General features: G+C 39.5%; 2 long non-coding RNA genes across 6 annotated transcripts; one reads left to right on the top strand and one right to left on the bottom strand.

Annotated features, from left to right (window-relative positions):
• Positions 1 to 25242, top strand: LOC107315770. Of its 5 annotated transcripts, none has more exons than XR_004307788.1 (4): positions 1 to 895; positions 4788 to 4864; positions 16618 to 16758; positions 17465 to 19653. It is a non-coding gene; the product is annotated as an uncharacterized LOC107315770 (long non-coding RNA). The 5 variants fall into 5 exon arrangements; XR_004307786.1 differs by lacking the exon at positions 1 to 895 and adding an exon at positions 23597 to 25242 and having other exon boundaries at positions 912 to 4864; positions 17465 to 17681; XR_004307785.1 differs by lacking the exon at positions 1 to 895 and adding an exon at positions 912 to 1979 and having other exon boundaries at positions 2086 to 4864.
• Positions 12001 to 17470, bottom strand: LOC107315771. Its single transcript, XR_004307789.1, has 3 exons — positions 17347 to 17470; positions 14291 to 15186; positions 12001 to 12528 (listed from the first exon to the last, which is right to left on the bottom strand). It is a non-coding gene; the product is annotated as an uncharacterized LOC107315771 (long non-coding RNA).
• Positions 25243 to 26583: the final 1341 nt, after the last annotated feature.

The following is a 26583-nucleotide window of genomic DNA, read 5'->3' as shown; positions in this document are numbered from 1 at the left end:
CTGTAGAGTGAGTAAGAATCACTGCTAATTCTTCAGTGAGGCAAAGGAGATATCATCAACATCATTAATCATGGGGACTTATCTTGCAGCAGGAGCCCATCAACCTGTGACAAGTTTCTATTCCATGGACATTAAACTCCTAAATGCTGATTGAAACAGAGAGAAACAAGAAGCAGAGGATCTTCATAAACACTTTTTCCTTGAGTAGATGAAATTTCCTAGTAGTTGTTTTTGCCTCTACTATTTCTATAGACCCCCAAAACAAGTTTGAATCAAGGTCAATCTCAACTGTACCCCAATCCCTCTGGCAAATATTCCTTTCTGCCTCTTTCTGCTGGAGTTTGCTCATTAACATGCACTCTGCTATTTATTTTTTCACTAACATGAACCTGGGATCAGAGTGTTTCTTAGCATAATTACTTCAAGAGCATACAGCTTTGTTCCTGGGTTGGTTTGGTATAAACAGTGGCTAATTCTCTGGCCACTATTTTTACAAGATTTTATTTTATTTCTCTAGATAATGTTTTTAACTCAGCTGACAAAGCAGAAAAGGTTGAAATCACTTATAAAATATTTTGATCTGTATATGCACGTTGAACAAAATAATCAGAATTGGATCAGCTAAGATCAGATACATGCTTCCTGCCCAAGAAATAATCTTATTGACTTATTAGTGACTGTAAAGAAGTATAATGGATAAAATAATTTGGGAATAGCCTAGGGGTTTTTCTACTTTTCTACCACAGGAGATGGAAGAGGTCACATTCCTAGAACTTTAAGATTTTTCATATCTTCAGTAAAGATCTCCAAGACCTATTGAGCAAGCCCAGATCTCCCAAACATCTCTGTGGACAAGAACATGGTAGAAGAGCCCGGGACCTGGGAAACAAGTCAGGTATGATATCTAGTGGTCTCCTGTTTTGGAGATAAATAGCATGGGGCCCCTCTGGGAGTCACACTTGCCAAAAGCTGCCCCAGCCTCTAATTGTTTCCTTGATGTGTGTAAAGAAGTGTAAAAAATAAAACTTTGGGGTTTGTGGCATCTCTGACTGGAACAAGCTGTTTAGAAATGCATCCTCTGAGACACTGAATCATTGTTTTTTACCCCAAGGCACTAAAACCCCAAACACCCTGACACTGTTCAAGAATAATACAAATACAAAAAGCATCTGTTTTGTCACCAGAGCAGTCCTGCATGCGTAGACATTAAGACTAAAACAGGTGATGCAAACAGTTCAAGGAGCTTTGTTTGTAATTTCCCTTTCATAAAAATACTTTTTCCTGGAGGTCTGAGCAGAAGGTTAGACCATATCCAGAGCTTTCAAGGAAAATCCACTGTGACAGGAGTAATTTTGTCACTATATCTGGATGCGGATATCAGTGTTGTCTTTTATTGATGTTTGGACATATTAGCCCAATAATAATATCATACAAGATGTAGGTGTGAATTTAGTGTGTGGCACAGGGGATCTCTAACCCTATGTGGAGCTTGTGGGGTTAGAGAGGTAATAACATCACCATATTTTAGTGAGGAGACGTGCAGGCTGTTAGTGGTGACAGGCATCTAGGAGGCTGGGGACTGTGACCTGCCCATGGAGAGCTTAATCAGAATGCAAAGATCTTTTAGGAACTTACCCTGGAACCATGGGCCCCTGGTGAGAGGAGGGCAGAAGCTGGAACAGGGGCTGCTTCTGGCAGCCTGTCTGACGGAAGGGCAGGCAATTTGGAAGGAGAGATTGTGTCCGGGTGTCAAGCCAGTAATCCCTTTGATTCTGTCTATCAATCAGTTCCCAAAACAATGTATTTACATTTCTAAAAATGCAGAATTGACTGGGGTGCTTTTGGGCAAGGGAGAAAGAAAAGGCGAGCTGTATTCCTCTGCTTCTCTGTAATTCCAGCCTTCTTTCACAGCCATAAATCTTCCTCAGAAGGCTTTGAAAGTCTTTTTGAGCATTAAAAGCTTGGGTGGTCAGGGTCAGGTGAGTTCCTTCCTCCCTCCTTCCCCAGACAATGAGTGCTTTTAAGAGGCCTACCCTTCTAGTTAGATTTCCTTATCTGTCCTTTTTATATTCCTCTTCCCCACAGGAAACAAAGCAGTGCATACAACAGACTAGGGACTGTATAATTCCTAATGCAGATTTAAAAGAGAAAAATCTTTTCTTGCATGTTCCCAGAAGATAGGATCAGTATCCAGTGAACCCAGGTAGACATAGATGCAATCATGACTGCATGTTACTGTGTTGCACACCTGAGAATGTGTTGCATAGAAAACCAGCACCAATAAATAGGTTCTGAAAGAATAAATGCTCTGATCCTTAAGTACCAGAAATCTTTCCTGAGCCACATTCAGGTCCTGTTCCACTCACATGAAGTTTGTGCTTCTTATAATAGGCATGTGACAATTCTACTCTACTCATGTGTGTCCAATTTTGAATACCTGCTTTGATCTGTGAATGAATAGCACATGCTGTTGCAGATAATAGGACATGTTATGCATTTTGGCAGACAGTGGCTTGAAAACAATGTTTTGTTCCTACAATGATTTTAAAGCTACAGGACCATGCTCTGAGCAGGAACGGTACCTTTTTTTCCTGTTGGTTACATTAAAAATCTCTTACGTACCTCTGTAAGAATGCTGTAGACAACAGTTTCTCAAAGATTAAACTGGAATCTGCAGCACATATATCACGTTAATTCCTTTGACTTTTAATGTTTTTATCTCCCTATTATTGTCTTATATTGACAAAATGTCTGTACCTTTGAAAATGAAGGTCTGATTATTAGGACCCTTCCTAGACAGGTCTTGTCCATATTACGAAATGGGAACAAGGTTTAATCACAATTACTTGCCAGGCTGAATATGATTTGCTCTGATCTACAGTGACAGGTCAGTTATGGTCATCGTTATGTCACATCTCGATGCAACAAAATTTCGTAATGAAAGCAAGTCCATGAATAGTGAGTTTTTGCAAAAAGGATGCACCATTTGTTTTGTATGTGGTACTGTGTGTACTGTAAGACACAGAAAGAGACAGTAAAAGCTGTGAATATTCAAGCTGTACTTTACTGCTAAATGTCCTGTTAGAGGCTTCATTATCAGTGAACAGTTTTTAGGAGAGCTGTTCCTTTAGTGGGGTCTAAAAAGCTGGGTCCTTTCAGTAGTATTCTCAAAAGGAAACTTCCTGAAACCACATGGATTTCTGGTTCTCTCAGAATAGACATCACATTTTTAATGTGAGCTGGGACAGTGCCAGAGTTACCTGTCTGCAAGATTAATTCATAACTCTACAGAGAGCCTTACCTTGTAAATTTAAACTGAGTTGAGTATTGGATTCTAAATTCCATTTGTTTCAGCAAGACTTTGGATCTAAATAACCATATATATTTCAGGATTTTAGAATCTGAGAATTTGTCTTATTGAAGACGCTGTATCTTTTCAGCTACCTTTTGTATTTGAATTCATTCATATAATGAAACTATAAGAACAGGGTGAATATTTACAAAGTTGGAGTTCCCAATGGTACTATGATTCTATGATGATCCTATGGCACAGATGCCTGGAAGAAGGTAAATGTGGATAGATCATGTTCAGCACCTCCTGAAAATGTACTGCTTCCAGCAGAGCACAGAAGAACAGTAACACCCAAACTGTCATTTTGAAATGGGAATAGGATGCTGAGTAAGAAAAAAGTAAGTACCTGCAGGTAAGCAGGTGGACTAGAAAAACTTCCCACATATTGTCTGTTTCTATTTGCTCCTGTTTACATTTAGGTCTTTCCTATAACCCAGCTGCATAAAAAAACATCCTGTCAGGCTCAGTTCCTGTTGTTCCACTAGTTCTGGTCTAATTACCTGTATTTATTAAAGGCCACAAAAAAAAAAAAAAAAAACCACCTACTAAAAAGCTATTCAAAAAATGCTCAAAACCTAGTCTGCCTTTAAATAAGACTGCTTCTGGTAACTATTTCAAGTCCTGAACAGTGTTTGAGTATGATTTACTCCCAGAATTGATGCTAAGCACTTGCTTTGCTGTTTAGTGACTCAGCTGGCTTTGCTGTTTAGTGACTCAAGCAGGAATAACAAATCAAGGTCAATACTGTGATACAATCTATTAGTATAAGAGTTCTGACTTGCACAAAGCTTAGCCTTGACCTGTTTGGTAGCCCATGGTACATGAAGGCATGTGGCCAAGATCCACCTCACTTCCAGCACAGTGACCATGGCCAAGAGCTGCCTCTGTACCACATGAGGAGCCCAAGTTCCCACCTCTGACCTTCTGAGCCGCCTTTACCTCTGCCTTGTTCCACCTTGCCCTGAAACTGCTGCAGTGCAGCTGCTCTCAGCTCAGGATGCTCTCAGCAACCAGTGGCTGCATTCCCACTGCAAACTCTGCTAGCAGTTCCCTTTCTAGTGTTCTCTGGGAAAATAGTTATGTCCTACTGTATTGTCAGTTCCTTTCTAATGACTCTAATATTTTCAAGGGAATGGAGAAAGATGCTTCTGCTTTGGGTGTATGGAAACTACAGAATGCTTAGAATATACATCGGGATAAGAAATCCTAGTGCTATGTTGATGGTGGGAAGAAATTGATAATGAGCTCGTTCTTGGATTGGAGAGTTTTCTTGAATCCGAATGCCAGCAAGGCTATTTGAAAAGAATAAAAGAATAATTAGATTTGCTTGTGGATTTCCTTTTTTCTTTTTGTTTGATTATTATTTTATTTAACCCTTTGAATTTATGAAAGTTGAAGGCAAAGCCTGACTAATGTCTTTCTCTGTCATTCACAGCAAAGCAGTAGGAAACAATGTCACGTGTATTGGATAAAGAATAACTGCAGCAGCCCTTAAATGCTCGTGTCAAACTGGTAAGTGAACCAAGATAAAAGCCATGTTGCATTGATGAAGATAAAACTCACCCACTTTCTAGTGTCTCTTTCACATGGGTCATAGTTCAGATTCACCACTCATAGGAAATGTTTTGACTCAGTTGTAAAACGGGCTAGGATTTGTATTGGATATAGACAAGTATGGACTTCAACCCAGTAAGAAACTCCCTAAATGAATTTTCAGAACATGTTAAAACCAAATGCCAGTTTGCAGTGAGAATCTGGTTAGTTTCAGTGCCCATGGCCCTGATGTTGTCAAAACTGTTTTAAACGTGTCAGGGAATACTGTATAAAGAATGACAGAATCATAGAGAGTGGAAGGGACCTCTGGAGATCACTAAGTCCCCCTATTAAAGCAGGTTCCTTGCAGTAAGTGACACAGGAAAGCATCCAGGTGGGTTTTGAATATCTCCAGAGGAGACTCCTCAACCTCTCAGGGCATCTTGTTCCTGTGCTCTGTTCCTGTCCCTTGTCCTGGTTCTCTTTCATCTGTCTGTTACTTACCCTCCAGTTTCAAGTGTGTGAATTGTCACCAGCATCTCTGAGTATAAAAGAATCCCTTCTAGTTTCTACTGCTGGCAGCTTCTTTAGTCTGCACAGGGAAGTTACTTCTCTCTGAAAAACTCTGCCACAAATTGCACAGACAGTCAGCTGAGGTGATTTTAGGAAGTGTTGTCTGTCCTTGCTGTCCACCTCTCTGACGCTGGAGAATATTCCCCTTTTCTGCAGTAGTGTGAAGAAATACCTCTATTCTACTAGAAATAAGAAACAGTGATTTTTAAATTTTTTTTTTAAGTCTCTTTTATGGCTATTTAATAGTAATCTATAGGCAAATTTACTAAGCAGCAATGCTGTCTTTCCTAATGGTAATGTCTTTTAAACCATCCTGCTACAGAGGAAGGCATGCATTCAGCAGCTCCCAGAGGAACTGCAATCCCAAAAGATGTGGGCTTCATCCAAGGTGGTAGTTTTCTATTGCATTTCCTCATGAACAGTATGAGTGCCTGAAGACCCATTTTCTAAGACTCTTTAAGGTCTTCCAGGAAGAAAGTGTTCTCTTCAGTTATTTGTAAAACTGCTCTTTGTCCTCAAAATTCATATATTGAATTCTGAAGAATAACCTTTTTACAAGTATTTATTTCAAGTTTCATATTAGTACTGAAGACAAAAGTCATATGTGCTTAATGTTACAGATTTTATAGTGTCTTGCACAACTATATTCCAAAATTTGAAAGGTTTGAAGCATACATTTTTCAGCTTTAAATGGGTTCTCTTTAACCTGGTGTTAAGGTGAAACATTCACACAACATAGTGATTTACTGGGGTCCATTAAATCATGATCTTATATATTTCCATTGCAGACTAGGTGTCTAGTTTCTCATGTAACTCAGTTTCCAAGCTTCTTGAAGTACTGGCAAAGCCAATCTACTTGCAGGCTTTACATGCAAAAAATTTATCAACTTTAAATATTACTTCATTTTTATTTTTACGGTCTTTGCTTATGCTGAGGAATTAATTTTAAAAAGGAAGCTAGAGGGAAAAAAAAAAAAATAAGTCTTCCATCAATTTTATGTTTGGGGTTAAGAAACTTAAACCGAGTATTTGGTAGAATGTGATTTTGGGTCTATTCCTTCAAACTACAAAGCCAGTAAGAAGAGTTTTATCCAGTTTCATTTGCCGTGATTAAACTGAAGCTTAAATAGGATACAAGATGTGAGATGGACATGTGATATTAGGGATTTTTCAAATATACTGTATATTTATTTCCAATTAAACCTTTGACATGCTTTGCAAATCCTTAATACAAAGTTTACAAGAGTGTCTACTTATGTCAGATCAACATCTGCCCTCCTCCTCTTCTCTAGACACACATCTGGGAAAGCTTCGGTATCCCCAGAAATACTTGTTGAACATAAGTGACAGAGCAGTACTACTGATAGACTGCTGTTGGAATTGGCATTTGTATTTTAGAACAAGTCAAAGAGTCATCCCCAGAATGAATTTTTTAACTTTTCCATACGTTAATAAGAATAATAGGAAGACATACATTGCTATGCATAAAACCTAAAAGAAAAAGCAAATGGCAAAGCATTGAATTTATGCTTTTTTCCCATAAAAAAGAAAAAAAAAAAAAAAAAAGTGTTACTTGTTTGTATGGTTCTAAGATAAAAATGCTTCTGAGTGAATGATTGTTTTCCCTTGTGGCTCACAAAGAGAAATTATAGGGGCTGTTATGAGAAAGCTGTTTTTCTGCTACGTTTGCATTCATATCAACCTTAGCATTAAAGACTTTGGGACTCACTTCTCTTTTGCTACAATCCATACGAAAACTGTATTTTACAAACACTTCAGGGCTGTTTTGTACTGCCAGAACTCTGAAAAGTACCTGCAAGGTAAATGAGAATCAACCATTAGCTGATGGCGAAAACCTTCCGCTTCCAGTCTGAGTTAGGACCACTGAGAAAATGTATGAAACAAGTCATAGTCTTTGCAGTGTATTATTTAAAACTTGCATTACTATTAAACTGACAAGGAAGGAAGGCCTGTTTGAGGGTGTAAGTTGCTCTGAAAGTAATGTCTTCCAGTTATTTCCACGGTAAGTATAACAAAGAGTACAATAACACTATCTGATAGATGAAATAGATGAAATTCTCAGCTACAAAACACTATTTTTCAACAAAGGCAGCACCATTTCCACCAGTAGCGAACAATAGCCTGTATGCAACCCTTGTAAAAATCTACAGCAGTGGTGATGACCTAGTGTCACTGTCACCACTGCTGAAATGCAGCACCCTCCAACTCACTGTGCTCATATTCACTGTTTGGTCTTCAGAAATGTTCATCAAGTGTCGTTGAACATCAGTAGGTGCCACTTTTTCCTCATGGAGGAATTCAATTCCATGCCATTGCTTCACGCACGCTTCCATGACAAATGTTGTTCTGTCAGACTGCTCCTCTGCTGCCACCGATCACACACTAACATGTAGTGGACTGTTGGTGAGAAGGTTCAACCTCTACTACCGTACCACTATTATCCACCTCTGACATTGTGAGCCAACACAATAAGATAGATGGCATTATTTTCAGAGCAGATCTCATACATGAAAATATCAGCATTTGCACCTCATTTTTTGTATTTATATGTTCCTTTCTAATTTTTTTGCAAGTCCCAACAGACTTTCTTATATTCTGTTTTATTATCCCATTGCACTTTCACTGATGGCTTGTGCAAATGACTGCTGAGCTGTTTAAGCCAGAAAGAGAAATTTCTGCCAGAAGGTTTTTTCATTACCTGCAAAAATTGCAATTGAAGACAGCATGCTTTGGGATTAAGTACCTATGGAATTCTAAGTTAAATAATGAGATGTGTTTAGGTCTACAACGTATCTATTCTCCATATGAAATCTGTCTTTCATTATTGTTGGACTGTGTGTTTAAAGTCCACTAGGGCAGCAGAGTTCCAGAGTCCTGTTCTCCTGTACGTTACTAGCCTGTGTCCTTCTCTGATATTTACAAGTCATAATAAACAGAAATAGCTATTAGCATGTACTGTGCTTCCTTAGATGGGAGAATTACAGAGAGGAAAGGCAAGCACTGACCTACCAGGCAATTCGCTCTTGATTCCGTGACAAACCCAAACAGCCTTTCTCTGGGGTTACCCAGTGTTTTGGGAAACACCCAAATTAAAAATCTCCAGGGAAGAGTTGAGTTGGAGAGAAGTGGTCTATGGGATTTGAAGAGTGGCATTTAAGCACTTACTTCTGGTTTGTTTGTTTGTTTGTTTTTTCTTCTTATTATTACTATTATTTTAATTGTGAGGATTAAAGATTTAGAAAAATTGCTCAATGAGAAGAGAAACAGAAAGGTTGGATCTTTTTTAGGTCTTTTCTCTTTGAGTACCTTTTACTGAGAACTCAAAGGAATTGAAGAAAACAAAAAAAAAAAATCGTTATAAGATAAAAACAAATAGAGCTTACTTCAACAAAACAAAAGGACATCCCTGCATGAAAGAAAACAGCTTCATTTCACATCCAGACCTCCTGAACAGTAAAAGTCATAGAACCTCGACCAAAAACTTACCATGAGATACAATGGAAATTTTGTAATTCCTGCAAAGACCTGAGTATTGCAGAAGTAGCAGAAAAACAATTCTGATGTCTTTACACCTGGGAACAAGTTCAGTCCCCACTCTATTCTCCCACTGATTTCACCTCTCCCATGGGAGAGACAGAAGCCCCATCACAGTGGGGATCACAATTCAGTGGGCAAGATAGCAAATAAGGAAAGGGGCTGTGTTTCTGTCATTTTCTGTTTCCACAAGCCTTCTCTTCAGGACTGCATCAGATGTGATGTAGAATATACTAGATAGTGCCCTTGTGTGAATAAAGGAATTGAATATTGCAAAGTGGTGCAATGGGAGCCATACAGAAATACTAAGATAAATACAGACTTGTTAAATTACTAGCAAAGGCACTGGAGGGAACAGTACATAGTGTTACCGTCAGGCTTTTTCATCTCCAACTTTCATGACCCTGAGAGTAGACATGGCTTTCCAGAACTCAGCACCTGAGGCAAAATGGTTTAATCATTTTATAAATAATTACCCCTTGAGACCTCTTAGATTCTAGGATAATAAAGTGTAGCTGTAAGTCTTCACTCGGGCTGATGATATATGGATTGCCCATTTCAGAACACAGAGAAATACCATAGGTCCACGTAGCATACCTCTGATTGTCAGTGTAGCTGTGTGTATATGTATTCAGCAAGGTGTCTGTACAAACTGACTTCCAGGGCTGCATCTAGTGCCTGGCATGGCAAGGGCTGCCTCCTAAGACTTTCTGCATAATGGAAGGAGAGACAGACAAGTCCTTTGTGTTTGCAGGGAGGACAGCTCCTGCAGAGCTGAGGATTTGTCCCATGTGTGTCTGCTAAGCAGCGTCTTATTTTAGAATCATAGAATATCCTGAGTTGGAAGGGGAAAGGATCACTGACCACATTTCCAACTCTTTGCTCCACACAGTGAAACCCAAAAATCAAAACATGTTTCTGAGTGTTGTCTAAATCTTCTAGAACTCCAGCAGTTTAATGCCATTACCACTGCCCTGGGTCATGAGGCCTCCTTTCAGCCTCCTTTAGCTCTGCATATACCAATCAGTAAAAATAATTTGAAATAAAATATTTTAAACAACTATTAAAAGGACAGTTGTTGCTTTTGGTCCTGACATCCTTGTTTCTGATGACTTCTATACAAAGAGATAATTTGCTGTAGAAAATGATAGTAAATAGAAAGCATTTTGACAAGTATGTGATTATTAAGGAATACGTCTATAAAGATGTATAAATGCGTACACTCTATAGTATCCTGTCATCCTCTACACATTCTCACAATGGTTCACATTCATGTCTTGTTACTTAGAGGCTTCTTGAAGGTCCTCTTTGTATATTCTATGAGATGTTTTGTCTTGCATCACTTTGCCTGACAGAAATATTACTTACACTAAAATCCTTAATGGGAGATGCCCTATAAAGAAGTTGTTTCATTTAATAACATTTGTTGTATTAGTTTCCCCTAAAGTAATCACTTTGATGAGAACACACTTTGTATTCCTTTATTTGATCTGGGAATAAAATTATCTTGTCTTTACTTCAGTATTCTCATTTTATTCCAGGATAAATAAACATGAAGCTGTCACTGCAGAGCAAGAGCTGCCTCTCCTTGTTATGAACCTTTTGATTTTTGTGTTGAGAGAATTTTTTCTGCACAGTGATCTTTTTAGTATGTGCTTGAAGCTCTATATTTTCTTGCTTTCTTTTTTCCCACATACATGAGTAATGACAAAGTTCCCGATGTCCCAGTGGATTATATATCCTATAAAATTTTCCTTTCTTCTCATAGAACTGATAAGATTATCTATCTCTAAAAAAATGATTTAATCTACCAGGCACTAATTCTGGCATAATTATTTTTATAGCAACCAAAGCTACCCATTGTGAGATTTGGGCCCCCATATACCACTAAAACATGCCTCTGTTCTGTAAAGTCCTACACTTCTACTTGACTTATGCATTATCTACTTACATGGGCATCACAAGTTGCTAAACTCATGTTGTGGACCGTATGAATTTTAGGGTATCATACACTGTCGTCCGTACTCTAGTGGGGCCACAGCTTCAGCTCTTTTGTAAGTTTTTGTAAGTCACAGGCTTAATTGCAAATTTTTATGGTATGTGCTTATAAGTTGTGCAATTAACTTTCAAAAACAAATTGCCACACATGTGGACAGTGTAAACAAATATTGGCATGTTGACTTTGCTTTGAATCCCAGCTCAGCACTACATTTGCATCTCTCTTTAGCTGTAGATTTTTAGAATGCTGTAAACATATATTATTTCACATACTGTGTATACTCAGTGTACTGATAATCAAGAAATTTTCTGTTGGAAAAATACAAAGTCCTGACTTTATTTAATACAAAGAGGTAATCAAATCACAAAATGTAAATGTTGGATGGTTTTAATGCTTTGGGAACATTGGTAAGTAACACTGGACTGCATGGTTTTTGCAAGTCCAAAGCAATAATCTGTTTGAGGCATTGCCAGCAATTGAGAGGTGCATTTAAATGGTATGCTATTATTTGAAGGGTTTCTTCTAGTAGACAGCCAGAGCCTTTTTACAACATGTTGTGTTGGTGACTAGATAGTTTTGGGGACTAAGAGATATAAAATCACAGTGATCTCAGCAACCATTTCAAATCCAAGTCATTATTGTTCATTTGCTCTTTGATCTGATATCTAATTGAAGTAGGTGTTGTTCATTTAGTCTTTAATCTGGTAGCTCTCTGATAAAGGCTATGTGAGAAATGAGTTGACTGTGTCACTGCAATTTGCCAGACAGTTGTAAGAAATTATCTTCCAAAGTGGTGTATTTATTTGGTAGCACTTTTGAAGAAGCCAGCAACTCAACAAGAACAGAAATCTTGTCATCGTTAGTCAAAGGACTGACATACTAGAAGGAAGAGAATAAATACGCTGGGCTGTTTTATGGTTTTCTTTCCTAAAGAGCAACAGCACTTTTTTGCTCAGATAGCATCTGAGAGATTAGTTAAGCAGCAGAAAGGAGGTGACTTTAACAGAATAGAGAAAAACTCAGATGCTAGACATCTGCAGGGAAGATGGAAGGAAAGTTTCACCACTGGACCTCCAACAGAGCTTCCTTCTTCCCAGTGGCCATCCTCTGTGGATGACTAAGGGCTACAGAGCCACATTACCCCTCAGCTCTGGAGCTGCCACTCTGAAATCACCTGCCAGAGTTCCAGTCACTTGCAATTCTGAAGAAGCTAGGAAAAGCTGCCACCATACCAAGCTGCCCATGGCTGCAGGACAGGGAATTTATTACAGTGCTACTGCAAGGTTACAAATAAGTGGGCCCTGTGGTCAGGGTTCTCATTTATAGTCTAGATTTTTTAAGAGAATATTTAATTTCATTTACCACTATCTGGCTTCATCGCTGCTGAGAGAATCATCCTGAGGAAACAGTTAAGCATTCTTCTCACTATGGGTGTGACTTGGGCAACTTTGGAGACTTTCAGCTTGAATCTTTCATTGCCATAATTCAGTGCTGTTCCTCATCCTTTTCTTGCAGGCTGGAAAAGGAAAGGCCAGCTCTCTGTAGATTACATCAGGGTCTTAAGACACCTTTGGGACACTGAGACACCTTCAGGAAGAGCATTCCCTCTGGCCCCAGATTTGGTACCAGCCTCAGGCACTGTACCTAGAGCCCTCCAAAGCCAGCACCAGCCCCACAGGGAAGCTTTGCGCTGGCAGAGTATTTCCCAAAGACTGAAAACATGACAGGGCTTTGGCAGATGCTGACAGCCCTCATGGGCTTGTTACCAAAATATCATCCAAGTTAGTTTTTTCCTAGTTCCCTTTTCAGTTAGGCAAACTTTGAGTGGATGAGTATAAACAAAGAGGGAGCAGTCTGTGTAATTTATGAGCAAACATTATAGATTATGAGCTGAGGGACAGGGCTCAAAAGGCAGCAGTTCAGCAGCCAGTCAGAATCCCCAGCTGATTTTTTCTTTACTTTAGGCTTTTTAGTGCCCTCTGGAAGGACATCAACAAGATTTAGACACAAGTATGTCACTGCTGTAATGAACACTGGCAAAAATGGATAAACTGGAACTGGAAATGCATTTGCAATACTACTTTGGGAATTGCTACCATAATTACACTCGTTTAGATAACAGTACCTTTGTGTTTTTTCCTCGTCATGGAGTACAATAGGGATTATATCATTTTAATGACCTTGGTGGCCAAATTGTACAACTTTTATCATAGTAAAAAATCTAGGAGAAAATTTGGCTCCATTGAGGTCATAGAAAAACTCCTACTGACTTTGTTGGAGTGAGCATTTGGACAAAATCCATCCTAATTTTCCAGGTGTGACTGGCTCTATTCACAGGGAGCTTATACTTTTACCTCATACTCTTAGCATATGACTATGAGCAAAGTGATATTTTTCATGTACGGATACTACAAACTCTGAATTTTATTTCATAAAAGGTGACATGAATATACTGTTTTTTTGGTGTTTTTGGTTTTTTGGTTTTTTGGTTTTTTTTTTCTCCATGAAACATGCACCCTTGAATAGCAGTTACTGAAAGAGTAATATATATATGCCTATTGCTCCTGTCACCAAATAAAATGAAATTCACAGACCTGCTCTTATTTAACAGGATACACTGTTTATGGCTAAATAAGGTCTTGAAAATGAAAATCTTTTGCCCTTCTCATGAGGTGTATAGATCCAAATTAAATGAACAAGTTACACTGAGGCACTTGCAAACCTTGAAAGCATGTATTGGCTGACTCATTCTTCCTACAGATAATAAACGCACTTATCAACTGTCTTCTAGAGCAAGAAAGGAAACTGAATGGTGCGCTGCCTTAGCTTCCTTTATGTGCTTCCAATTTTTTGAAATCAGGCATGTACTCTGCAGATAGGATTGTAACAGCTTGATGGATACCTTAGGATCAGTTAATATTGAGAAGGTAATAACTGATCCCTGTCCACTCCATGAAAATCCACTTAGTTTGCTGTGTGATTTTAGAAGTAAATCAGGATAACTGGTTGAAAAATAAAAGAAGGTTTAAAAAAGAAAGAAAGAAAGAAAGAAAGAAAGAAAGAAAGAAAGAAAGAAAGAAAGAAAGAAAGAAAGAAAGAAAGAAAGAAAGAAANAAAGAAAGAAAGAAAGAAAGAAAAGAAAAGAAAAGAAAAGAAAAGAAAAGAAAAGAAAAGAAAAGAAAAGAAAAGAAAAGAAAAGAAAAGAAAAGCTCATCTTCCTTTAGCCTTAGAAAATATATGTTGTGTTAGAAAAGGTGTTAACTGACAACATGTTTTACCTGACATGGTGATAAATATGACCAAGCACCAACCATTTCTCTAGTGTGCAAAGCAGCCTTTGCAAGAGCCTGGAGAGATTCCCACTGGTCTCTGCAGGATTTGGCTTGAGCTTCTTTTCAGGAATTAGTTCATGCCTGTGGAAGTAAATAGTCTCTTGGGGCTGATGCTGCCACTGAGGTTTTTATACGTATAATAATTTGCTGGCTGGTTCAGAGATGGGAAGTGGCAACCACATGTGTGTAAAATCACACTGCTGGATCAGTCTGAGATTTCTGCAAGGACAGAAATTGCAGTAGCCATAAATACAGGGGGATGGCTACCAAACACCTCCTGCACTCTGATAGCCAGTTGTTGTTCTGGGAGCAGCTGTTGTCCAAAGGCCAGGGACAGGTAGGTTGATGGCCTCAGGAGAGCTTAGGTTCCTCTGATGCATTACAGGGTGATGAAATACACTTCTTATGAATGAGCCTTCCTTGCTGCTCTCACTTCTCAGTGGTCCCAGCAGTTGTTCATACTGTTTTGCCACTCAGCAAGTCCATTCCCTAGCCTGGCTTCTAGGCACCTCTTGCCTAATAGAGCTCCTCTCCCCTCCTTTCCTCTCCGTGCTTGTTTGTTGCTGCCACTTGCCAGAACTCAGAGAAAATCATCCCCACAGGGATGGAGGAGAGAGGAGCTGTTCTTCCAGCTTACAAATGACTGAAATCAAGTCACATTTCCCTCTAAATTTTCACCAAGTTTATCTGTTCTTACATTCAAATCTGGTTAAAAATGTGAGGGAAGCACTGTTCTCTACTCACAGCCTTGAAGCAGAAGAGGACAGGCTGGTCAGTGATCACATTTCATTGGTGAAAGGACTGTCCTCCTTCCCTTGTCTGACTCCAGCACTTGAAGTAAACTGAAATGAAAATAACAGCAAAAGAGCCTTTGATAATGACTCAGAGCTTTCTCTTCACGTGTGCTTTTTATCAGTACATGCAGACATCTGAGCATAGAGTGCAGCCCTGCAGAATTGGCTGTTTTTCACTTTTTTAAGGACTGTTTTCTCTCTTATTTCCTGTTTTCTTACTAGCAGCACCAACCACCTCCAGAACCTAGATAATAAGTGCATCGTTATCTGTGCCAGCTTTGTCTCAACTCCCTTTTCTGTGATTTAAACGAGCTTGGAGCCCCACTTATTCCCCTTCTGATACATAACTTCAGCAAAACTTGACATGAGGCCAACAATATCTAAGAAAGGAAAAAGAAAGTCTGGGCAGAATAGGAAACAGGTAATTCTGCTGCTATTGCAAGTGCTGGAACTCAGACTTAGCATTTTCTAATAACTTTCTCCAGCTGACAGTTACTTGTTCAAAATGAAACACATACACTGCAGGGGGAAGAAGGTTGATGTGTTTCTCAGTTAAAAGAAATGTTGTTAGACATCTGTGTGCCACCTGGTAACCTTTAACAAAGCTTTCCCACTCCCAGCTGTCGCCTGCCTTGCTCTGCCTCTACTGGTTGCCTCTCCCTCCTCTAGCAGTGGTTGTGTTTCAATGGGTTTGTACATACAATGTGATGCCAGAACCCATAGACTTCACTTTGTTTCCATCAAGCCCAAATCCCCATTGGAGTTCACCTGAGAAAGCATCATGGAAAAGCGCGTGAGGACATCAAAGCACAGCTTGGATCATCAGAATACTTTGGGAGCCAGCAAGACCTAAAGCCCTTCCACAGTACATAGCTTCCATGCAAAACCACTGGTCTCCTGATTACACTCCCAGAGGAGCAGAAAAGCTGGTTCTAGGGTTGGACAGGCATTATATTCTCATTCTCTGCGAGCAGAGAACATCAAAGGCCGCTGAATCTCAGACTGCCAGCTCCCTCTCCTGACAGAGCACGGCAGCGGGGCCAGGGTGGAGCGGGGGCCAGTGGAGCAGCCCGGGCAGGGGAGCTCCACTGGCAGCTCAGGGCAGGATTAGCAAGGCAGTTCTAGTGAGGAATATCTGTGACATCGCTTTAGCTGAATGAATAAATATGTGCTTGAGCACAGGTAAAACTTCATAGCTGCACATTACCCTTACAGTTCGGGGTAGCGTGGTTCAGTCTCTGATACCTTGATAACAGACTAACTGTGCTGAGCCAGGACCTACCCCAGCTCTACCGTTTTGCAGACCTCACTTCATACAGCTGAGCAGTTGTGAGGGCTGCCCACATTACCAAGCCTGGGCAAAGACAGTGGCCAGGCCCAGGAGCTCCTACTGGCACAGCCCCATGGCACAGTGGCTTCCCACCCCTCTCAGGACCATTTCCCAGAGATGATGATGCTTTTTCTCTGATCTCTCTTCAGGTGCCTTCTTCCCCCAGAACCAACCACAGCTCTTGCTGAAGCAGTCAGGCTGAGCTGTGTTTTTACAGTCCCTAAGCAAAGCTGAAGCTGCACAAAAGGGATTTAGCTGAGCGTAAGCTGCTGCCCATGAAACACCTCATTGTAAGTTTGCCATTCTGGTCATAGGAGACTTTTTGTATACTGGTTAGAATTAAATTACTGTTTCTTCACTGGGAATAGAAAAGGAGATACTGAGAAGGAGAAATGCAAAAATTATGCCTCTGCATTTTTCAAAGGTCTCTAACCTTCCCTGAAAGATTTTACCTGCACACTCACCAATTTCATTTCAGGTGAAGTAAGTGGCTTATCTTTGCATTATAGTTATGCAAAATTGTCTCAAGGAAACACAAGCTGCCCATTTCTTTACTGCTCAGTCCTGCAGTCACTGGTGCATCTGAGCACACAGCTGTGATTGTATACTGGTCTGAAAAGAGTTAGGTTATTGTTTGCTCAAATGTTCTTCAGTTAAAGGTACTATAAGAAAATGTAGGCCTATATGTGACCTGAAAAACAGTGGTTTCCTTTTCTTCTTTTGCCTGTGATCAGTGTTCAGTCCCTTGCAGTAATTATACTGTTGTGATAAAATCAAAGCTCAATATTAATGTACTATGTTCTGGAATATGTCTCAGAATCAATTGCCAAGGATCGATTAGCACACACTCACAGCTAACAGAGCATTAATAATATTACCTGATTATATGTAGCCTTGTTTATCAGTGGATGTATTTTCAGTGGATGTATTTTCAGACATTGTATATCCATGGCTTTTCTCACAATGTTATCTTTTAAATGTTCCTACTTTTCTCAGTTTTCTTCAACAGCTTTCCAGCCCTGAGCAGCACTGGATCAAACTGCAGTGTTGATTTTCCTGAGCAGCAGCAGCAGCCCCAGCAGCCATCCCTTCTCTGAGCCTGAAGGTCTGTGTTTCCTGAATCAACACATCCAGCACTTAGCTTTTCTTCCTGCTGTTACTCAGATCACAGCCCTGATCACATTGTGGACTACACACATCACTTATGCTGCTGGTACGTGTTTTGTAGTCATGAGAACAGCAAGCAGACAATTCACTAAATTTTGTAATTGATCACTAACGGATGTGGTAAAGCTCTCCATCAGTCTGAGTCCCTAAATCAGAGCTGGCTGTCTTTCAGAAAGGGATGGTCATACTCAGCTGGAATAGATTGGGGTGGTACAGAAATAATAGGGCAAAACAATGGTATGGCTGCTTCTATGCAGGAGATAAGTTTAAATACTGGTGTCTTTAGGTCTTACATTTATTTATTTTTTTCACAAGGAAGGTGGTATGTACATCCATCAGCCTATATGGTAGCCTGCAACTGGGTGTTAACTCTTTCATTTATGTAGAGCTGTGAAGCTCTGGGTAGAGCTGTTGTTCTGTCTCCCAAGCTCCTGTTCAGAAAAAGATCTTAAAACGCATTGTTTCATGTTAAAAAAAAAATAAAATAAAATGTATCAGTCTTTTGCTTCCAGCATCAGGTGTAGAAGGACAGCCCTTCTCTTCCTTCACTTACAGAGCAGTTATTTTGCACAGCTTGCTAGGTAAGGACAGGCCAGCACACTTGTATTGGTGCCAGGAATATTGCTGCTGATTGAGATCACCGAACCATGTCAGAGCTCAGCTGCATCCATGTCAGAGAAGCATGTCTGAGACTAGTTACAGCTAACAAGCCTCTATTTGACAGGGAAAAAATATAAAATAAAAAGACCAGAGTGAGATTTATGACAATTTCAAGAACAGAATAAGCAATATGAACAGATGAGCCCCTTATAATGGTGTGGTCCTCTTTACATGCAAGTATTTTCTATGGCTAGAAAATGAGAAATTCTGAAAGTAACAGAAAGAGCTGCTACAAGCTCTTCATGTAAAGTTTTTCTTCATTTCCATGGGATTCTGTTGAATGGTTGAAAACATAAAAAGGAAGATCAGAAACTGCTTGCAACACAAAGCAAAACGTAAGTGCCAAGAACATACTCTGGATTTTTGTGTAAGATGTCTGGTTCTTATCTCAGCCCTGATTCATCACAGTTTACTCTCAGAGTTATTCAGAATTCAACGACCTTGCTCCTTTGGGGTTAATGGGTCATGTTCAGCACAGAAACCCATGACACAAAGCACTGTTTAATTATTCGGTCCAGTCTGGTTTTGTTGGTTAATGGAAATAAAAATAGCAAGAGGAACAATTATATTGTTTTACATGACTTACATTTTGTAGGTGAATTTTTATTTATTTATTTATTTATTTATTTATTTATTTTCTGTTAACCATGTAATCAAAGTTTGCACATAGGAAGGAGTAGCCATGTAAAGGAGGGGTTGGTCTGCTTGTGACATGGAGGATCAGCCTAAAGAGGAAGAAAAGGAAAGCACCACCATAAACATGACAGTAGAAGTAAGCTGAAAACATACAAGGCTAGAAATCTTATCATATTGGGAGTCTTGCTATTCTAAAGCAGGATCTGTGGGGAAGAAGCTACAGCCCTTGTTGGCTCACATCGCTTTTTTTATACGTGGGGAAAAAAAAATGCTGAAGTGATATAATTACCATATTTATTCTCTCTGTTCAAGAGATGAGGTGGTTTTCCACCCCGAATTCAGTTCAATCAGCCACTGTAGTACCAGCTAGGAACTAATGCCACAAGATGCAGCCACAAATGCATTGTCTCACACTTCAAATGCACCATAAAGGATGTAAAGGCACATTACAGATGGAGGAGCACTGAAGTGTCATGCAGCATTCCTGTTACAAGGAATTTGTACGTAGCTAACCAAGGATACAGTGTAAAATAAACATCGTCAAAGGTGTACTGCCCCAATAGCTAACAAAGCCAGTTTGGAGCGATGGTTCTAAACATGGGTTTTCTATGAAGGCTCAGGCTTAACATATGATTATCTGAGCTCTGTTTGGATGGCATGCTGTGGCACTAGGTTGGAAATAGGCAGGTCAAAGAAATAAATAAGATCATTTCAAGCCAAAATCATCGCCAAATGCAGTCCTGCTGTGCAAAGAAGAAATCAAATCATGGTAATGACTCCCAAACCTTATCAGCTCTTGTCTAGCTGCAGCTGCCCAGGGGAGGAGCTCAGGACAGAGCTTTCCCAGCTGCAAGAGGCACTGAAGCTCTGCTTAAGCAGGTATCTGTGGTTTGGTATAACATTTAAAGCCAAGCTGGCTAAATGGCTTGCTGTATAGATGAAGCCTTGCAGTTTTTATTGCTGTTCTTTTGCCTTCTCACTCTGCTTTGTTGCACTAACTTGTCTGCCTTGGTGGATTAGATTGTAAGTGGTCATTCACAGCTGGATCTAATTTCAAAATTCAGGGTGTTGTAGAGGCAGCTTTTAACCCAAACTTTCTTTTGAACTTCTTTATTTTGTAAAAAAAGTCTTTTACTTTGAAGGTATGTAAACTTAAGCTGTTTGAATGATGAAGCTTGGGAACTTTAGAAAATGTGTGTTCAGGTTCTGTTTCACCTCTGCTTTTCTGTTCTTTCCCCCTTCTTCTGTCTTCTTTTATTTTCAATTATATTACTGAAAAGAGAGGCAATGAAAGGAAAACAAAATAACAGAGAAAATGGTAGAATATCAACGTACTACTTTTCTTCTAAATGCATGAGGAAGTTGTGATTATTTCTCAATTTATCTATTTTTCCAAAACAAAGAAAAAATATTAGCTGTACACCTTTATTTTTACCATGGTATTTCATACTGCTTACTGATGAGATGAAAGTTAATATTTGGATAACCTAAGGATGAGAAGACAGTGGTGTGTTCTTAGTAGAATTAGCATAAAGGATATGCTAGAAAGAAAGATAGAGTGTAATCACCATGTATTAGTCACAGAAGGGTTAATGTTTTTGCCCCAAGAAGTATGGACGAGTTCTGCAAGTGGTGGTGGAGGAAAGGGAGTTTTTTGCTTGTGACATAGAGGGAAAAGTATTGCTGTGCAAATGATGGTCAAAGAGGAAAACTAAACTGCACGTGACAGAGTAGAGCAGTGTAGTGTGACACAAAAAGTGAAGAGGGACTGCAATTGTGCAAGTAGGACTGGAAGGGAAGGTTTACTATGTGGGAAAAGTAAAAAATAAAAATTAAAAAAAAAAAGGTTGTATGGTTAGGCAAAGAAGCACAATTTATTTCACTTGAAATTTACAGGCAAAATAGTCCCCTTGTATATGTAGTACTGTGTCTCTGTAATTGAAAGGAACACACCATCTCAATAAATACTTTGAGCAATAATTGAGTAATGATATCTGAAAATATACTTTGTCCTCTTGACCTCAGTTCCATGTGCAAGCACAGTAAGTGTACTGAGTGGCTACCCCTTATTTTTCTTGGTTAGGATTTCCAGTCTCCCAGCAATAAGACAGATGAGTAATAACTACTTAACTATAGAGAAGCAGTTAAAGCATAGATGGAAGAGTTTAGTTGCCCTTACAACAGTGAGAATTGTTGTGGGCATTCTCTGTGTCCATGTCTACATTCACATTTCCGCACCATATTCCACTTTGGCAGTCTTTCTGTAAGATGTTAAGTAATGGCATGGGCTGTGGTGCATTTCATTGGTTTTGTATCATGAGAAATTAGAAATAGTATCTTAAAATATTAATTATTTATATATTTATTATGGCAGTATCTGGTTAAAGACTTGATTCAGTTGTTTGGGAATTGGTTTGTTTTCACACAATGATCCTGCTGCCCAGTTACTCGAACACATCACACTCAACACAGAGCAACTCTTGGTACCAGGAACTACATTTCAGGGGTGAAACTGGGGTCAGACACATTCCTGCTAATTGTACTTGATTGCAGGAGGGTTATTCCCTGGTTGAATTTGTTCTCTGATGTTAAAAGGGGTAGCTGCTAATTGCCTTTAAGGAGTACTCAGAAACAGGAATGGGAGCTGGACAGTAACTCCCTGCCCATGCACACGGACACAGATAAGTGTGCTAATCTTCTGTGGGAGTGTGGTATGTGAGGAGCAAGTGCAGGTCAAGCTATGCAGGGGCTTGGAGGGTGATACACAACCACTGAAGGAGAATGTTTCTGTGTGCCCATTTGTTTTGTAACATTGATATTGACTGTGTAGAAGAAATATAATATGTTGACCTGATTTATTCAGATTAGTTCTTTAAATCAGTGAAGTGGCATAGATATCAGATCATTCTTGCAGTTTCTATAGTTTCTCACCAGGCTGCCATTTGAAGTTCTTGCCTTTTGACTTTGTTTATCTCCTGCCCTTCAGGACACTGCCCTGAATGCACTGCCTTTGTGTGCCATGATGATGGAGGCAGGAAATTACCCTGAAGTTTAGCAGGTCTTGTTTATTGCTCAGCAGAGTTGGTGGTTGACTTTCCATTAGCTTCAAACTTAAAGGAGCGGGGCAAAACAACCAATCCAAGTCATTGCAATGTCATCCTTTCTGTAAGCAAAGGAAAACATAGAGTGATGCCTGCTAAGTATCTGAGTGTGAATGATAAAGGCAAATTTAGAACACCTTTATAATTGTTAAATGTTACCTAAAAGGTTACGTAAATATGACTTAGTTTTTAAATGATTTCTTACAAAAGCTCTGCAAAATATCCACAATGCAATTTGCAATTGTGTCCCCATGTTAGTGTGTGGTATGAGTTCAATGCATTTTCCCAGGTAGCAAGCAGTGACTGTGGAGCAAGTTTTGCATTGATATCAGGAGAAACTCAGTCTTGATCTGAAACTTGTCAAGTTTAGGATGAGTCAGAGTGGTTTTGAACGCGATCTCTGTAATCAAAGTCAACATAATGAAACTGCATACTAACAGCATCTCAGGCAACTCTTCTGGACCTGCTGGAGAGCAACCATGGCCAGAGTGTTTTGTGTTGGCCCCATAGAACCTGAGGTCAGGCAGCTTATCATTAAGTCTCCCCTTTACCAAAACATTGTCCCCAGGCAGAAACAGATTTTCTGTTAGGTAAGTGCCTGACAAGGTGTGTTTGCTTCATGAGGAGTTGAGCATGACCTAATTAAGGGTGATTTAGCAGTGCAGAGTTCCCCCTTGATTTTGTTCTTTCCACAGGCTGGTATTTTGCAACCCAAGACTTCAGTTCAGATCCATTGTGCAGAAATAGATTTGAACATAAGGCAAGGCAGAGGGAAACAATTTTCTCGTTAACACACCTGAGCTGTCAGAGATTCTGTTCTCTCTGTTGAGAATGATGAAATTGCCGATCCCAAATGCTCCCTGCCCTTCTTTTAGAGATTAGTGACTTCATCAACACAAGCAGAGCAAACACAGAGCTCTGAACCAAGATCTTGGCAAGTTCAAACCTTCCCAGTCCGAGATGAGAAAACAAGGAAGCACTTAGAGCAGTGACAGCATCTGAGCTTTTTAACAAATGAAAGGACCTACAAGCTAATGATAAAGGCTTCAGAGCCAATCGGCCAAGCTCATCCCTGCTGTAAACCTGTTATTCTTCCAATTCAAACAACAGAAAAGGGGCAAACAACAGAAATCCTTGGTAGCAAATGTGATTAGATGAAGCAAACACTAAGAGCTCTGCAGTAAGTGCAGTTCATCATGCAATTAGTTCCTTCCCAGCTTCACCAACCAGACATCACTTCTCTGGCATAGAGCCAGCCAGGCAGTCAGGTCTGTGCTGGGGGTATTAGAAAGTAGTGGTAGATATTTTTCTTAAATTTGAGGGGAAGGAGGAAAGACAAAAAGGGGATTTCAATGCTGTCATTTCAATATTTATTTTCTCTTCTATAATTTTAGAAAGCATAGAAAGAACTGGGCTATAAACAATATCATTTAGAACATGGGCCACATTACTGTAGGTGCTTTTAAAAAAAAGCAGAAACAGAGGTGACATTTTATGTAATATGTGACTGTTTGGTTGGTGCATTGGTTTGTGCTTGTTTTGTTTGTTAGTTTTTCATCTTTAGGCAGTTGGAGTAGAGAATGAAAATCAACCAGCGTTTCTCAAAAACAGTGTTTTGATCGAAAATAAGGTAAGAAATTATTTAAATTCTTTGGAAAAACTTGCACGTAGCACACCTTATAGCTCTCCTATAACAGTGCAGAAGGAATCTTCTTGTGGCAACATCTTGGGATTAAGTGAGGCACTTTGCCCAAAGCATCATTCAAAGTACTTTCTTATTTAACACAACTTCTGTTATTGTTTACCTAAGAAATACTACTCTGCAACTATTTCTAGTGTAAAATACCATTGAAGTTAGGGGGATTTACTCTGGGGATGACTTTGAACTCTGCCCATTTTCTTCACTTTATTTGCCTCAGAAAGCAGAATACTCACAACTCCTTATCTATTAATGATAACAATATGGTACAACTTTGAAAAGAAGATATTAAAAGCTGAACAGCAAGTGTTCCTGCTCAAGTCTACACCTGCCCACACAAAGCAGTACAACAGCCATGATTATTTAAATAGGTTGGGATAAAATGGTCTGGAGTGCAACTCAGCTGAATTAAAAATAAAAAGTAGCACTTGCATATCAATACCTAATTTCTCCACTTGGGTTCATGCAATGCAATTGCTGTGAACTCACATTTCAGATACTGAAGTACTGGAAATAACGAAGTCTTGTTACCTGCCTTTGGCTTCAGTGGGATTGCTCCTGGATCTTTGGAGCTCAGATACTCACTCTGCCTTGTGGAAATTTTTTGTTCCTTTGCTCAAAACAAAGGTGGTTTGGTGTGTGCTTGTTTGTTTAGTAAGAGAAAGTGTTTTGTCCTACCGATATGTCTGAAGATTTACAAAGTTCCTTTCTAGCATTGTTAAGAGGCTGTTCAAGTCATCTGTCCTCAAATTTAAAAAGTATTTAAGGATAAGTTTAATTTACTGGAAGAAATGGACCTACCCTTTAAAACTAAATCAGTGTTCTGTGTGACACTGATAATTTTCAAATTACAGCTGATAAAAATGTAGTTGTAACTTATTTTCAGAGACTTATGTGTCACACTTTGATGCCTCCTTACCAGCTAAACTGTAACCAAATCCACAGGGAGCTAGGGCTCTTCACAACACTTCTGACCCTGAATCCATTGAGTCTTATGATTTACTCTGGACTTATGCACATTAGTGTAAAAAAATATATACTAAAATATTCATTAGTACCAGTTAGAATGTTGATTATTTTATCACTTAAAATATGTTGGAGCTTTTTCTTCCATTTGCATCTATAAAAATCTAATGTTTTTCCATATATCCTCAATGAAGCATATATGCAACTTCTAACACAACACCAATTTTCTATGAAAAATGCAGTTTTATATTTTTCCAAAGAATTCTGTATAATAAAAAAGTATTTTCTTTAGGAAAATTCTTCCAATGGAAATTTTATGACCTGCTCTCCGCCTAACTCATAATTCATATGAACCAGGCACTGCTCAGCAGATGTTCAGGAAGGAGTGAGGCAGTGAAAAACTTAAGTCCCACGTGGATACACTAGAGAGTTGCAAAACCAGGCAGGATGGGACAGCAGCTAAGGTGGTACAAGAGCTGGGGAAATCATTGTGTTTTTTTCAGTCAGTAAAGCAGTAGTTTTTGTTTCAAATAGGAAATAAATAAATAAATAAAAAGGGTGGGGTGGGGTGGGGAGGGGATAACTTCAAACCAAATAAAAACAACACAAATATCACTTTAAGGAAACATTCCTGAGTGCTCCTTCCGGTGGCTGTTACAAAGAGTAACTCTTTTTTTTAAATGAAGTGAAGTGAAAGATTTGAAGCTTTGAAGCTTGTTGGGCTGTCCAGCTATAACTGCTCAAGCAGTTTGATTTAGATTTTGCAGAATCTCTGTGGTTCTGAAATTGCTGTTTGCAGTGAATAAATGATTGGGGAGAAAAAAAAAAAAAAAGAAAGAAAATGTGAATCTAAGGAAGACTTTAACACTTGGGCTCCAGGGCAAGTTTGTTCTGTCCCAGAACGGGTCACCCCAATCAGGTCCTGATGTGTATTTGCTTCTTCTGGAAAAGGAGTAATTTGGAGATATTGGCCACAGTGTCTCTGTATTAATTCTACAATTGTATCACTGGACAAAGATATGAAGGAGCAGGTGAATTAATGAAGAAGCCCAACTCCACAGAGCAAGGCCCAGTACTTTCTCCACTGGAGAATCTGAAGGCAAAATCTGGTACTGTTTGCATGTAAACAAACACTACTCTTTCCTTCCCAAAAATGTAGAATTTCCTATGCAATGATGAAAATCAATACTTTCCCATCTGCTTTCAGTTTTCTAGAAGGAAGGAGGGCTTCAGAGTGTTCGATCTGCTCTCCTCTGTAACCTTGCTTTGCACTGCTGCAGGCTGGTGCTGGAGAAGCCTCTCCCCCACGGGGATGTGGATGGATGGATGTGTGCCTCTCCTGTGGCAGCCAGCTCTGAGTGCTCTGCAGCTCATCACATCACTGGTACTGTGGACAGTTGCCTGAACTGCTTTTCTGCCATCAGTCCCCCTCCTTCCCTCTCCCTTCCCTGTTCTATAGAGTTGCCTCACTGGACGCTTCCATGACATACTGTAGCTGCTGGCATGCAGGGAGTGGTAGGTCGGTTTTATATCATGGTTTTTCAGCAAATGCGAGTCATTAAAATCAGAGAATAAAGCTAAACAAAAGGCTGTATCTGCTGCTGAAGCTGTTCCACAGAGCGAGTGCATCTGCTTTTTTTCACCTCTGAAGCAAATCAATATGGCTTTAAATGATTATCCCTGATGCCTAGATCTCTTATGTCACACTGTTGTTATACCAGACACACTACTGCCTGGTCATTCCTACGTTTTCCATTCAGTCTCTCTCCCTTGGCTGCTTCCCTTTGCCTCCTCCCAAACACACACACAAAATGCTCACTGGAGCAGCTCAGCTTTGCTCAGGCATTGTTTCCTTCTGCAGACAAACACACAATTCCCCTCTCTCA

The sequence above is a fragment of the Coturnix japonica genome, chromosome 6, assembly GCF_001577835.2.
Source record: "Coturnix japonica isolate 7356 chromosome 6, Coturnix japonica 2.1, whole genome shotgun sequence".
In the NCBI taxonomy this organism is placed as follows: domain Eukaryota; kingdom Metazoa; phylum Chordata; class Aves; order Galliformes; family Phasianidae; genus Coturnix; species Coturnix japonica.
The sequence above is the reverse complement of the archived record's forward strand: the minus strand, read 5'-3'. Positions and strand labels throughout refer to the sequence as shown.